We start from the raw sequence: 17,059 nt of genomic DNA, 5'->3' as shown, positions 1-17,059 counted from the left end.
TCATGGCTATGAACTCTGTCTGTAACTCACACTGTGTAGCACTAGAGCCTCCTCATGATTCCCTACAATGGCCATGCACATCAGCTAAATTTGCAGTATATCTGTAGGGTGGACAGACAACACTGAATTGGTACACCATTGCCCCACTGTATATTCGACAGGACATCATTGTGTTAAACATTTATGCATTTTATTGCACACGTCAGCAGATCACATGTCATACTACATGTGATTATCAAGGTCATATGCCACACATCAGGCAGGTGTACTGTTAACCTGTGCTGGTCCACATGGTGTAACACAGGGATGTATGCTAACCACTACTATGATTGTGTAATTTGCTATCACACATGCATGCTGTGTGCAACCTAGGGATGTATGATAACTTCTACTATTATTGTCTGCGCTGCATGCCATCTGCCGTATCACATGCATGTTGCATGCCTTCTGTCATATCACATGCGTGTGTGTGAGTCTATTGTATAGATTGTAATGTACAGTTCTTGTCTGCCCTCACAGGTGATGTAGGTGCATTGCCCTCCTGCTGTACATCAGATGTTAGTGTCCCCACAGACTCTAGCAGTGATGATGAACGTATGACTCGGTCACAGGCAGAGTTGTCAGAGGCTGAAACTGTGCCATTGGTTGCCATTCCATCTATATACACCTCATCACCGCACACAGATCCCATACCTGCACATACCCCATCATCAGTGGCCATAGAGGAAGGACAGTTGGCATGTGGTAGCTTGGAGCAGGAAAGTGTGGGGGCTATGGAAGGTGTGGCTGCAGACCACGGTGTCAGCCAAACTACTGGTAGTGCCCCACACAGGAACGCAGCCAGTGCTGCTCATAGGAGGACCTCTGGCCAACATGCTCCTACATGACAGAGCACAGCAGCTGGTGTCACCAGACGCATGTTTCAGGCTGTAATGGAGGCACAGGCATGTGGTGAATGGTGCAAAAGACAAGATCAGAGACTACAGAGGGCTGCTGCCTGTTCTTTAAACAACAGCATCAAGGCAATGGTAAATGCTCAACAGCAGATTGCTGATGCTTTGGATAGATGGTTGGGTGACATGGTTGGAGTGTGACCGTGGCATGACAATCCGCGAGCGTGAGCTGTCTGTGTTGGAACATCTGGTAGGAGTGAGGCATCGGGCACATTGACATAGGCCTGCTACATCACCTGTGTCAGGTCTACATGTACGAGCTACCTCACATGCCCGGTCCCATAGTGGCAGTAGCAGCAGCAGTACATCTGGTGCTGTGCTGTCCACACCATGACACAGCAGGCCACGTGCACGTGGCCTGGGATGGTCCGAACAGAGACACGGTTCCAGTGGACTAGTGACATCAGACAGTACCCAATCTGCACCTCTGTCTGGTAGTGCTCGTGCAACCCGTGGCAGGCACAGGTCACATGTCCGTGGCCAGACACCGTGAACTGTAAAACCTCACCTGTGCAGTCTACAGCTGTCAATAATACCCCTGTGTAGGCCAGACATATGGAAGAACTGTGTACAGACATACACGCACACACTGGACACATATGTAGGGCACCACAACACACACATGCATAACATCCACACACGCCCAATTAGATCAAAGGCCCAAACCCACACACATGATGTCATCCAATGGTGCAGCCTAGGCCTCTGGCAAATGTTAACACCTTGTGCATATGATGATGCCTGTGCCGCATCCCTGACATCCACACCATCGGTGCAGGGACTTGCTCATATGGTCTGATGCACAGGGTGAACAGACTAGGATGATATGTGTAGTTTACAAATGTTGCCGACTGTTGACAGTGAGCAGATATACCATGTAGTACAGGTGTACAATACTGTTAACAGTATGTGTCTTGTGTAACAACAGTGCAGCCTAGGCCTCCGGCAAACATTAACACCCTGTGCATATGATGATGCCTGTGCCACATCCCTGACATCCACACCATCGGTGCAGGGACATAATCATATGGTCTGATGCACAGGGTGAGCAGACCAGGATGATATGTTATGTGTAGTTTACAAATGTTGAGGATTGTTGACAGTCAGCAGATATACCATGTAGTACAGGTGTACAATACTGCTAACAGTATGTGTCTTGTGTAACAACAGTAAATGCATGTTGGTCATGTTGTTATGCTGTCCTTCTTCAGGTCTAATTGCACGTGCCGGTGGATGTCAGTATTTGCAGTCCCATATGTCAATGTGGACTACTCACAGGTATGTATGAATATACCAGCATGCACCGTGTAGCTGCCACATACCAGTGAGAATGTCCCACGTTACAAACATGTCTACCGTTCCAAGAGCATGATAGCTGTGTATTATGCTACAGTGGCCACAGACGTGACATCCATAAAGGGTGAAATCACAGGTACAGTTACATGGAGTGGTGAGGTAAGAGAGTGGTCTAGCTGATTACAATGGTAGAGGCCAGTGGGAAGTGTGATGCCTCAATAGGAATCAGTAATACACATTCCCATGACAGGATACCAACACACAACTGCACACACACACAGGTATTGACACACATGCATTCAGTGACAATGTAGCACACACACACACACACACACACACACACACACACACACACACACACACACACGGCTTCACCGACACAGTAACACACATTCACACACAGTTGCTACTGGTGTGCTGAGGACCCCTGCCTATGTGCAAATCATCATTACAGTACTGTGCACCTACATGATGTGCCACAAAGAATACACATGTACAGGTAGTCAGTATGGCCTAAGATCAGTGACATCAACACGGATAGTTGAATGCATCGCTTGGATGGTGGGAGGGGTCCTATCAGTTCAGTATGGTAACATACATCCTCACCCCAGGGACCAGTCAGCCCTACATACACACACTGTGGCATTCAGTAATTAATACACCTATGTCATGCACATACAGATACCTCACATGTGTGAGATACACGCCCCTGCCTATGTCCTGCTTTATATATTGCAGTCTGTACAGATGTGTACACTAGTGTACAGGAGAGTGAGTAACAATTGAGATGTATTTCCCACAATACGTAACAAATATGGACACACATGCAACCACACATACCAGTACTGTGAATCTCAGACCTGCCTAGCTCATGTTATGTATGTCAGACGTACAGCAGTATTGCACGCGTTACAAACTGTACTGATGCTTCCTGTGCCAACAGTGCTGATATATGCACTAGGGATGTCATATCTATTAAGAGGTGTCGAGTGATTTACCTTCGCTATCACCCTGACCGTTGTCTAAGTTGTGTGTTATGTCCTTCAATTAATGAAACCATTGCTTACTGGTTACACAGGGTATTGTAGGACTGCTTGTGACACACCTGTAAGCTGTCCACATCAAACATCCATCTGCAAAGATGCCCCGCCACTTAGTTATTTCAACACATCTGTCCATACCTGTGGTACATCTTTCTGTACATTCAGCATATCATCATATACAGTTGGCAATATTGAGGCTGCATTGCAGCTGCATGATGTACTAGGATACACACCACCTGCATACATCAGCAACTGCACATGCATGTTATCTGAATGCACAACACTACATGTACAGGTGTGTAGGTCCTACAATCCTGACATTTGGTCATGTTTGTAGGCATTGCAATTGGCGGATATATGTAATAACATACATGACACGTGGACTGTTGTATGATATGATGGGTGACCAGTACAGAGGGGATGTTACCTCTGTCAACATTGATATCACACCTTATGTACTGTTAGCATTCAGCAGCCATGGACCTACATTCCATGTGCATGTGTGTAATGGCTGTAGCCACCTGTTTGCACAAAGGACTACAACAGCTATGCTATTTACAGGTATGTTGTGTGTGTGGCATGTACATACTCAAGGCAGGTACATGTATGTCATATCCATACATGAGGGTTTGTACTGGTGTACAGCAACAGACATTTGCTAATGGTGGACAGTACTGAGGGCCCTTGGTATGTGTACAGCTGACCTTGTCACAGACAGTGGTATCATTGCATTGCATAACACATGATGCAACTGTGTCAGTACATGTGTACTGTCTACAGTTGATGTAGAACTTATTACAGTACACAGGTCAAGGGTCACATGGTGGCATACTCGTCTGTCATACAACATGTATGGTTGCGTGGTGGTGGTCTGAGGGCATGGTGGTGTCTGCAGTTTACATCCTAGAATGCAGCATGTGACACTGTGTCCTGCACATTGCTCATATGTGATGCCTTTCATGGAGAGACTGGTCAGTTCATATGAGTGGCCTTTATGAATGTGGATACACCACTTGGAGTGGTCCATACCTGTGTTATGGCCCACATGTCTGGTTCTGAGGTATATGGTGGCAGTGCTAGGTTCTGAGGTATATGGTGGTAGTGCTGTTGTGCACTACAGAGACATCAGCCAGGTGTTCCTCACTGCACAGATGTCAGTACTCCCCATTGTTGGATCTACAGTGGCCAGCTGTCAATATGGATGCTACACATCTAGCACACTGGTTAGCATAAGAAAACAATGCAGTTGTCCTGTAGGTGTATGGGAGTTAAATTGTGTTTAGGACATTTGCCTTGGAATGGCACTGTGTGGGCAGATGCGACTTGGGTAATATCCACACTCCCTTGTATCATGGATGCATGTGATATGTGTCAAAGGCCTGCTTACTGTCAGCCATGTCATCCCAGAATGACAGCTGCTTTGTTAAAGACCGGTGTCAAATATATGTAAAGCAGCATTCCCACTAACAATGACAACTACCAACACCAGAGCCCATTACAATGTGTCATTTATGTCTACCTGTAATAGCATGGCCACTGTGGCCCTCCATGTTTAGCATCAGAGTGCATCCCAATCAGCCCTGTGCTACTAGGAGTATGAGCATGTCCAATATATCCTTGTGTAGATGGACACATAGTAGTGCAGTCTGACCAGCCCTGTGCTACTAAGTGTGTGAGCATGCCCCCTGTGCTATTAAGTGTATGAGCATGCCCAGTATATCCTTGTGTAGATGGACACATAGTGCATTCCGAACAGCACTGTGCTACTAAGTGCAGGAGCATGGCCAGTATATCCTTGTGTAGATGGACACAATGCATTCCAAACAGCCCTGTGCTACTAAGTGTGTGAGCATGCCCAGTGACACCTTGTGTTGGTTATGTGCCTCTGTGTATGGGCATGGCCATTGTAACCCTGTATAGTGGTAGTAGTCGTCCATTCCACAGATGGGCATACTCCAGGTCAAGATGGATTCATACTTTAAGCACACAGGTTCACAGGTATGTACATCTTAACTGCCAGCATCCCTGTTGATGTCCGCATTCCCAGATGGTCATAATGACAGCTTGACATGTGTAGTCTGTGTGGCGCGATTCGTATATATGTAGTATTCTAATAGTAATCTGTAAATAGGCAGGTGTTCCGTACCCGACACTGGCGTGTGTGTGTATGTCTGTCCCCGTTTGCCGGTGGACTCTAAATTGCTTTTAGACTGGCCACACTCCATACATTTCTTATACCCACTGTTAGCAAGGCTGATGATATCACCCATCTACAAATACACCTCTGGGAGGTCTGTGTCCCAGTAATCTCGGTAGCGGGTTCTGTAACTGCGTAATGCTGTAGTGTAATAAAGTAGTTAGGTTGGTGTTCTACTCTCACACTTGCCGTGTGTGTGTGTGTGTGTGTGTGTGTGTGTGTGTGTGTGTGTGTGTGTGTGTGTGTGTGTGTGTGTGTGCATGTGTGCGTGTGTCTCCCCATTTGCCTGAGGACTGAGTAATACCTTTATGCTGCTCACACTCCATACATTTCTTATACCCATCATTAGCAAGGCCGATGATGTCACCCATCTACAAATACACCTCTGGGAGTGCTGTGTCCCAGTAATCTCGGTAGCGCATTCTGTAACTGCGTAATGCTGTAGTGTGATAAGGTAGTTAGGTTGGTGTTCTAATCCCAGCCATGCCAACTGTGTGTGTGTGTGTGTGTGTGTGTGTGTGTGTGTGTGTGTGTGTGTGTGTGTGTGTGTGTGTGTCTCTGTGTGCCCGGGGACAGAATAATGCTTTTAGACTGCTCAAACTCCATACAATCCCTATCGCCGTCTTTGCCAATGCTGATGATGTCACCCACCTAGAAGTACACCTCTGGGAGTGCTGTGTCCCAGTAATCATGGTAGCGCATTTTGTAACTGTGTAATGCTGTAGTGTGATAGAATAGACAGGTAGGTGTTCTATTCCAAGGCATGACAGATGTGTGTGTTTGGCAGTCATATCCTATGTGTTGGTGTCTGTGAGTGGCTAGCTACTGGATGTGTTGAGGAGCGTGTTTTGTTGTTTTCCTATATTGTGGCCATAAATGTCACAATCGGCCAAGAGACTGGGTTGGCAAGACATACACATACATTCGGCAATAGGTCTGGTGAGTAATGTCAGCAGCCCTAATCTTACCCTTAATACAGTCTGAACCCATGTGATGCACAGAAACACACTTGCCTTGATATTAACACCAGTACATAATGCAGGAGGCGCATGTGGTTTCCTTTTCATTCTTGTCTAATGCTTTGGTGTCACATGGTCCACTGTTGTGATATATTGTGTGTGTGTATATGTGTATATATAAATATATATGTATATATATATATATATATATATATATATATATATATATATATATATATATATATATATAGACATTAGCACACATAAATCTGCATGATGGAATACATGTCCTATACTGTTGAATGCCTGTGCTGGATGATCTGTACATGATAACCTCAGATGTATGTATATTTGCCATCTTTTAGTGGTAAAGCACATCGTCTGTGGTGTGCAGGGTCCCGGTTTCGAGCCATGCAGAGGCCGGTTGTTTTGTTGCTGGGAAGAACAAGGGACATTGAATATGGTGATAGTAAGGCACTTTTAACCAGTTGTGTGTGGGTCTGTGCGACAGTAAGCAGTGGTTATTTTTGGGGAGGCTCAGTATAGGTCATGTAACTATGCATTATAAGACAATACTATGCGAACGAGGTGGAAAATAGTGAATCCCATTTATCCCAAGGGTGTGATGCAGGTCCCAAGAGTGTATGTGTATAGATAGCTGGGTGCAGGACTCGAATATAGGTAAAAGCATGGGGGGGTGTCAGGCATACTGTACGTAGATTGGACCCCTGTATCTCGGGATTGCTCCTAGCTTAGCACGCCTAAGCTAGGGGTGTGTCTATACCTGCCTAGTGCAATTGGGAGGGACAACAGCAGTAGGAGAGTAGTCAAGGTGAACAAGCTGGGCAAACAGGTGATATTTATCAGAATCAGCAGATTACAGGCCCAGCAGACCAGCCTGGCCCAGAACACTACAATAAAGTCACCATCCCCTCTGTTTTTTCCACACTCTACACCACTGGTGTATACATGCAGGGAAATTTTAACAAACAATCCTACAAAAGGAGAAGGGCTGCAGCAGGCAACATAGACCAACATGTTCAGGAGACTGAGGGTGGTGAGGATGTGAATGCTGCTGAACAACCCTCAGTGAGGAGACAGAGAAGACTGTACAGACCCAGGGTAACCTACCAGGGGCTACATGAGGTGGAGATAGTGGAGCACTATGGGGTGGACAGAGACCTCCTACAGCAGATTGTTGAGCTGTGCCAGCCACACCTGACACATGGAACAGGCCGAGGGGAACCCGTCCCAGTGGATACTAAGGTATGTGTAGGCCTAGGTATACTAGCCACAGGTACCTCCCAAAGCATAACTGGGGATATCATGGGGATTTCACAGACATCTGCATCCAGGGTATTAACTACCCTGGGGTAGTTGGTGCTATAGCCTGCATGAATGTATGCATCAAAGCACCACCCTACATTAACCGCAGGGGCATCCCCTCCATCAACTGCCAGATCGTATGCGATGCCCAGGGCATTATACTGAATGTGTATGCTGGCTGCCCTGGAAGTTATGACGATTCCGATATATGGCATCTGTTGCAGCTGTACCACAGCTTTGCCAATATGGACATCCCCTACGGTCACCTAGTGGGGGATGCTGGGTACCCACTAGAGCCGTGGCTGATGACACCCATCAGAAATGTGCACACACATGAACAGCGATGCCATAATGAGGCACACGCACAGGCCTGACATATAATATAGCATGTATTTGGGATGCTCAGGTCACGGTTCCGGTGTCTGGACACATCCAGTGGAGCCTTGCATTATTCACCAGCTACATGCACCCAAATTGTTATGGTATGTGCTATGCTACACAGTATGATCCTGCGGAAACAGCTGCAGCAGGAACAGCATGGGGCAGGGCCACACAGTTCCCCACCAATGCCAAGGCCTGTACAGGCACAGAGTGACTCAGAGGAGGAACAACCTGAGCCGGACCCAGTAGGCAGAAGGAGGCATGCCCAGTATGACCTGGCCTTGGCAAAGAGGCAATGAATAGCATATGCACTGACACAGTAGGGACCCAGGGAATGTCACCCTCTCTGACTCGCACAGACAGTAAAAGGGATGCCAAACATGACACTACCTGTGCTCAGCCATGTATAGGAAGTGCACTATGTGCATCCGACATAGGCAGCCCTCCAGCACCATCCTCAGGTCTGACACACCCTCAAGGTAAGTCAATCAACCTTCCAGTTGGCAGTTGTATTAGAATGTGTTGGTACCTGTAGCTATGGTATGGATGTGAGCATGCAAGGGAATTTGGTGGCCTAATGTTAAGGCAGCAAAGAGTAGATGTCCATAGTGGCACCATGACATCTGTAGCACATACGGGGGTCACCATAGTAGCCAGTAGTGCACAGGGTGTCATAACCCACTGTAGGTAATGGGCTGAGCATTATGTGTGTCCATACAGCCCACACAAGTCTCAACCAGCTGCACAGATGTAGACCAACACAGACAAATGCTGTACTATGGCCTCTGAATATGCCCTATGGATGACCCCCCCCCCACAGACCCACACAGGCAGACTACAGCAGGCCAGGCAGTTGGATGTAGGTTGTGAAGGCTAGTACGTCTGAAACTAATATGTTGGTAATTAAAACTAAGATCTGGAGTACACTGGTATGCCTCTAGCCAGCACAATAGGTAGGTCTACACACTGAAATGGAGTACCTGACATACCAGTACAGTAGTAGCAAAAGTGTACAAGTGTCAAGTGTATCCCCCTTCCAACGTACACATATAGCAACAGTCAGGTGCGCCCCCCCCCGGTGCTGTGTAGGAATGTGGATACAGTCGGATGTCCCCCCACGCTGTGCAGAAATGTAGCAACAGTCAATGCCACATGACCGATGGATGCCCTGCAGACACAGCATGCCACCTGTCAGTGTACAACGCAGAGGTTGGCACCACAGTACAGACTACGTGGACATGTAACACATGCAATACAGCTGGCAATACTGGGCATGCTCAGACACATGAAGGTATGATGGCAATGTCAGTCGACAACATGTGGAATGGTCATACTGGGCATGCTCACACATGTAAACACAAGATGGCCAGGTCTGCAAACACCAGTGGTCCGGACATATCTGTCGGTACATTGCTATACTGTTGGATGACTGTGCTGTATGGTATGTGTGTGGTACTGCCTATTGTCTGTATATTTGCCATGGTGTATTGGTAATTCACATTAGTTGTGTGCACAGGGTGTTGCTACCAACACTTGCAAAGGATGGTTATTTGTTTGCGGGCAGAACAAGCCCATTGGATACGGAGGGAGTAAGGCACATTGAAGCAGTTGGGAGCGGTTGTGCGTGGGTTTGCGCGGTGTTAAGCACTGCTGACCTCTGGATAGAGCTTCTTACACTTGGCTAGCCTCCACATTTCTTTACCAGTGCAATACTCGCATACTGGCAGCCAAACACGCTTACACCCGCTTGCTCCCTCACTTACACATGCACTGACATTGGTGCTTGCATGTGTCACTCACACTGGGTGGGCATGATCCCTTGTGATGCTTATTACATCGGACTACATGACTACAGTATCGGGTATGGCTGACCATTAGACGATGGCATGGCGTTCGACTGTATGGAATTGGCGGCCTGTCCAGTGAGTTAATCATATTATATGTGTGTTCCTCATACAATCTGCTCCCATCTGGCTGATACATGGCAACCGATACTCTGCAATGCAGACAAGTAAATGTGTTTTGGGACCCACATCCATCTTCCGGGTCATGCTACCACATACCTATTGTAGGTTTGCCACCTTTTAAATTGGCCGAGGTGGGACTTTAGGATTAACATCTGTCCCACTTTGCGTGGGACAGTCCCTCCTTAGGCGGATGTGTCATGTGAAAATAATCAAGACATAGCAAATGTCCTGATTACAGGACAATATTATATTCTACTTTTCTCTAATAGTTGCATGTAACAGTTATTGTATATATGACACTTCTATATATTATGTGAAGTAGCATAAGCAAGTGGACTGCTACTAGACTAAGCTTTTATTTGTGCAAATACGTATAGTTCTGTACTATGCATGGCTGTAGGTATGTTCTGACCTGGTACGTCTGACATTTCTACGGAGCAGGTCCCACTTTGGCCATTTTGAAAGGTGGCAGCCCTATAGGACCTATATGTAGAGATGTCAGATTTGGCAGGGCAACACATACCCACAGCCAGTAGAAAATAGACTATTTCACTGTTTTGCCTAAATAAAAGGTTATTCTTGTAGCATTATAGTTGCTAATACTGTTTCCTATAACATCTAGGTGTTTCAGATACAACATAATCGTTTTATGCAACCACTACAGACAATATATGGATTCTTTGCCCTAAATCACAGGCCATGTGCAATAATAACATTTATTTTGCAGGACACAACTGCCCAAAGGGGAGTGTCCCCCGCAAAGGTGAACAGGTGGTAACCCCAACCTATTATGCTATCATCTACCTAAGGTAGTCGGCGGAATATGCGCTTTCCATCACTAGCAGACCTCATATACGAATGGGGGAGAATGAACACTGAATCAGGGACACTGCATAACACCCTCAGGGATACATTTAAATGATTGGTACTATTAACCTGACACATTGACAGTCCCAGAACATATGTATTCATACACATTTGTCGAAGTACATGCTGTTTATGACTCATACATGTTGTCATTATTCATTACATGTATTCCACCACCTGTCCACCTAATATCACTAGTTCTAGAAGGGTTTAGTTGGGAATGTGTTAGATTCTGATTCGTAATCACGGACGTTCATGATAATCGGGTACAGTTCACTGATATAGTCCCTATGTGTTCCCCCAGTGGTTTACGGACTATCCAGTAGATGTGCTCTTAAGGTTTGGGAGGTATGGGCGTCTGCTATACCCACATAGGAATATTAATTACTTTCACGGGGCGGGCCTAATACACCTCTGCCAACAAACACCTGCACACTTAGGCCCATGATTGCATACCCATGATTCCCTTACCTGATACCCCTCTACAGCACTCATCCTTACTGTGAGCGCAGCTGGGGTATGAACACACCTCTACACACTGCCCACTCTCCCCGTGTCGGGACACATGTCATACGTTTTGTCAACCCATGTGTTATCAGACTTGCACAACCTACTGCTCCATGTACAGCTACATCCTGGTCGCATCAATCATCACAGGTTTGCCTACAAGGCAAATTTTTGGTGTCCCACAAGGGACCCCATGATCCATGTTTAAAGTGTAGACCTTGCAGATCTCTCCCATTGGTAGTTTCCTGCCGGTGGTAGGAACACAGCAGTTTATTTACCTTTATTGCGTGTCTGTATGTCTCACTGGTTTAGCTGGGGGGTGTGAGAGGTAGACGTTTGATCTGAAGTAGTTGACTTCATTCATTCTGCACATATGGGTATACGGATCCGATTTGGATCCGAGCCAGCAAAACTTTTCAAGCATCAGCTCCAAACTCCAAGCCCCTCCCTTACCTATATTACATCACTTCCTCCTATCTATCCCCAGATCTCGTTTGCCGCTCTAAGAGTCAGTATCATGGTCTCTGAGCTCTAAGCAAGGTGGTAAGGTTTTTGGTCTTTTTGTGTTAGTTGAGTGTGAATACCTTTCCCTTTTTTTCCTCCCTTCACGTTCGTCATGTTAGTTGTAAAAAAAAAAAAAAAAAAATTAGTTATAAGTGTTTTGTGTTTGTGATACTGGTTTCCCACCTAGGCCCAATCCCTGTTAGAGTGTGTGTGTGTGAGTGGGCCGTTAGGGCTTTTACTGTTTCTACTATGGCTGAACAGTCTAAGGTTCTTTTTAAGAAGTGCACAGAGTGTGGTCACAAGCTCTCACCAGCCAATGGCCACACTCTGTATGTTCTATGTTTAGGGGTCGCCCATCTGTCTGCATCTTGTGACATTTGTTCAGGCTTTAACCCTAGGGCTTTGAAGGATCTAAGGGCTAAGCTTGTGGCTAAGGGTCTGCTACCTGCTTCTACCCTAGAGTCTGCCTCGGTTTCCTCCCCAGCCAGTGACACTGTGCAGGCAGGGACTCAACCTCCCGCCAGGCCTGCTTCATTGGAGTCATCCCAGAGAGATAGGGACAGAAGGGATAAGGAGAGGCACCACAAGGAGAGGGACAGGCCCAGAAAAAGATCACCAGAGAGGGAGTCTTTCACCAGCCCCTCTTCAAAGGCACCCAGGTCTCATTCTCCTCGGCTCCGCTCTCCCCGTTTCTCACCGGAGCCGATGGAGCCATCGGAGCCAAGGCACTCCCCTCAGATCTGGCCCAGACCCAAGTAGGTCACTTCCTCCAGGTCGACTCAGAGTGTCTCCGACCTGGATATGGACAGGCTGATGTGGAGGTTCATCCAGAACCAGATTCAGATGGGGGTCTTGCCAGGGCCCTCTCCCATTGGAGAGGGTCCTCCTTCTTCAACTATGTTCCACCCTATTGCTCTTTCCCCAATCCGACCCGACGCTTCGGGGTTCTCGGGTCTGAGACCTTTTGGAGCTGTTGGGTCGGCGCCGATGGTTCTCATTTCCTCGACGCTGGCTGTCATCTTGAGTTCCTCGGATCCGATCTTGGATCCAGGAGACTCTCGGAGCCGTGGTCAGGGAGTCGGACCTGAGTGTCAAGATCTCGCTCTTTCGGATCCCATCCTCGGTGCCCAGACTACCCCTCCGTCGGCTCCGATCCCTGCTTTGGTGCCGGGGAGAGCCTCTTCCTTACGTTCTACGGAGGTGTGCTCTACATCAGTGTTCAGGGCAGTGGAAAGGGTTCTCTCCCAGGGGTTGAGACTACAGCTCACCTACTCGGATCCTACCCAGACCCCTCTGATTTTGGATTCTGCTCCCATTACCCTGTCTCAGGGACAGCCCGTGCCAAAGCAACCCCAGGTTGTTCCCCTCAGGGAACCCCGAGAGGCTTACGAATCCTTTCCAGAGGCTCCCACTGGAGAGGAACCTCATAAGTGCAAGTGTAAGAGGAGGCACTTGGACTCCCCTGAGTCCATTACCACTGATACAGACTTGGAGGAAGGAGAGGGTTCCCCCAGATCACCTTCTGAGGATGTCTCGTTTGGAGACATTATGGAGATCCTCCGCCAAAGAGGAGGTTGGTCAACCCCCAAACCCTCTGTGGATGGGTCCGTATTCCTGGAGGCCTTTGGCATGGGCCCATATATTTCCTGGGTCTCATCTCCAGCGGACCCTTTGGTGGACCTCATCACCACTAGGGCATGGAAGGATCCTGACACCATAGAGCCTATACCCAAAAGGCCAGACAAAATTCTTTCCCTGCCTTCAGACAGGCAGGCATGTTCCAAAGGAGCCCCGGTAGATGCTTTGGTGGTTGCAGCTGCCACAAAGAAGGAACTGGCACAGGAGAGTTCCTCGGTTCATCCACCAGACAAAGAGTCCAGGTCGATGGATCATTTCGGGAAGCTCATGTACTCGTCAGCGACATTTTCTATTCATGCGCTGAATTACTTGGCACATGTCATCCGACTGCAGCAAGACCTTATATCGGAACTAACTGAGTCACCCCTGGAGTCTCTGTTGCAACAGGACAAGCAGTCTTTCACTGCAAAGATGACTACACTGAAATCAGTGACAAATACCTCTATGTGTCTCCTCTCTCATGCTACGGAGGGAGCCACTAGAGCTGTTGGTACAGTCGTTGTCTTGAGGCATCATGCCTGGATCAGGCTGTGTCAATTTGCAGACTCCTTTAAGTCATCTTTCATCAACGCCCCTTTTGATGGATCATCCCTCTTTGGGAAGACTGTACGCGACACATTAACCCAGAGTGAGAAGGACGGAAAGACTTTGTCAGCCATCAGAATCCGCTTCTCTAACCCCCAGAGGTCCTATTCCAGGAACCAAAAGGGGCAAAAGAAGATGTGGTTCCAGAAATCACAGTCCTTTCGTGACACTCAGGAATACTCGTCCCCCAGAGGTAGAGGGGGACAAGACCGACGCCGTCCCAGAGGCAGAGGGGGTCTCAGAAACTTCGGATCTAGGGAACCTTTTTCTGACAGACCCACACAGCAACCCTGAGGGATTGCCCGGCTGCTCTACTCTGGAGGCAGTCGGGGGAAGATTTTTCTTACATCCAGCAGCATATGAGTCCATTACTGCAGACCGCTGGGTGTTAAGCATCATATCCAGAAGATATTCTATCCCCTTCATTTCATGTCCCATAACTCCAGCACGCCTTCCAGATGTTCCACCCACTCACAGGGAGGCTGCAGCCTTAGAGGTTTCGAAGCTGCTGCAAAAATGAGCCATCGAGCCGGTCCACCCAGATCAATCCGGATCAGGCATCTACTCCAGGTTCTTTTTAGTACCAAAGAAGACGGGGGATCTCAGGCCCATTCTGGATCTGTCTATCCTCAACCTGTCGGTAGAGAAACAAAAAGTCCGGATGGTCACTATACAGTCCATTCTACCATTTCTGAGAGAATGTGACTGGATGTGCTCGTTAGACCTCCAGGACGCTTATTATCACATCAAGGTCCACAGGAGCTCCAGGAGGTTTCTACGCTTCCAGCTAGGGGCCAGTCACTTTCAATTCAGAGCCCTACCCTTTGGTCTCACCACAGCCCCCAAGGTGTTCACCAAGGTTATGGTGGTCATAGCGGCTCACCTGAGACTTCAAGGCATTCAGGTATTCCCCTACCTAGACAACTGGCTCTTCGCTGCTTCCACCAAATGTCTATTGTGTCAGGCCCTGCACTACTTCCTCGGTCTGACTCACAAGTTTGGCATCACGATCAATATCAACAAGTCCCACCTGGCTCCGTTTCAGATCATAGACTTCATCGGGGCACAGTTGGATTTGATTCAGTCAAGGATTTTTCTCACCCCGGAAAGGATAGAAAATCTCAGACTCCATGTATCGGATATCTTGGATCACTCAGTATTCACAGCAGCGGATGTTCTCAGGGCCCTGGGTTCGATGGCAGCCACAATCTCTATCCTCCCTCTTGCACATCTTCACATGAGGGTCCTTCAGTGGAATCTAGCAGTTCAATGGTCCTGGCTAGACCTTCTGATGAATTTCCACATCTGAATCAATCAGACATGCAGAACTTCACTCCAGTGGTAGCTTCAATCAGTGAACATTTTCACGGGGTGCAACTTTCTAGCCCCTTCCTCTCAAGCCACGGTGACCACGGATGCTTCCCAACTTGGGTGGGGGGGCACTTCCTAGGAAGGATGGTCCGGGGAACATGGTCCCCTCCAGAGACCATCAATGTCCTGGAGATGAGGGCAGTGCTTTTAGCAATGAGAGCCTTTCTCCCTGTCCTACCTCCGGGGACGGTAGCCATTCAATCAGACAACATGTCTGTAGTCTGGTATATAAACAAACAGGGAGGGACCCAATCCTACCCCCTTTGTCGTGAGGCCATGAGGGTTTGGGAGTGGGCCATATCCACCAGCCGGTTTCTCATAGCAACACACATCCCGGGATGCTCCAACATTCTAGCGGACCGTCTCAGCAGGGAAATCCTTCTGCCTTATGAGTGGTCTCTGAAACAGTCAGTGGTGGAGAAGATCTTCCGTGTTTGGGGTCAACCTTGCAGCGATCTCTTCGCATCTCCTTCCAATGTGAAGTGTAGAAACGTCTTTGCTCTGATCCCCCCTCCGGGGGATGTCCTCAGGGACACTCTAGTCCATGCTTGGCCTCTTGGGCTACTGTATGCTTATCCCCCATTACCTCTTATTCCCAAGTTCCTGCAGAGAGCTTGCTGGCTGCAGTGCAGTCATTCTCATAGCTCCCTTCTGACCGTGTCAAGTGTGGTTTCCCTTCCTATGGTCTCACCTTTTGGCTCTTCCATGGACTCTAGATCCATGCCCGAATCTGATTTCTCACCCGTCGGGCTTGCCCCTGCCCAACCTGGACAGTCTCAAGCTGACGGCGTGGCTGCGCCTGTTCCCATGATCATCAGTACTCCCGGACTTTCATCCCCTGTTAAGAATATTCTGGTCTCTTAAAGCCTCCACCAGGAAACTCTACAATAGCAAGTGGAGACGTTTTTGCGTTTGGGCCTCTCAGCGCAATCTGAATCCGTTTACAGCCCCCGTTCCGGTCATTCTGGATTTTCTGGCCGATCTTTTTTGATCAGGCGCAAGTGCTTCTACCATCAAGGTTCAGCTGGCTGCCATCTCTAATTTTCATGTGGGTGAAAATAAGGTTGTTCTGGCTTCTGCCAAATTGTGTAAAGCTTTCCTGAAGGGCACCTTTTTATTGCGACCACCAGTTAAAGAAACGGTGCCCCCCTGGGATCTGACTTTAGTCCTTCAGGGCGTTGACCTCTTCCCCTTTCGAGCCAGCCAGTTCAGATCTGATGAAGTGATTTGTCATGGAAGACAACCTTCTTGGTTGTCATCACGTCAGCCAAGAGAGTTTGTGAGTTGCAGGCCTTATCCTCCTTGCCCCCCTATTTGGTTTTCTACAAGGATAGGGTTTCGCTGCGTACGAACCCTTTCTTTCTTCCCAAGGTGTCCTCAGCAGCCAATATTAATCAATCTATAAATTTGCCAGTCCTCTTCCCAAATTTCCAAAATAGAGGTGAACGTAAGCTTCATTTATTGG

This window comes from Protopterus annectens, chromosome 1.part1 (genome assembly GCF_019279795.1).
Source record: "Protopterus annectens isolate FY-2018-M chromosome 1.part1, PAN1.0, whole genome shotgun sequence".
In the NCBI taxonomy this organism is placed as follows: Eukaryota; Metazoa; Chordata; order Ceratodontiformes; family Protopteridae; genus Protopterus; species Protopterus annectens.
This window is presented reverse-complemented; position numbering follows the sequence as displayed.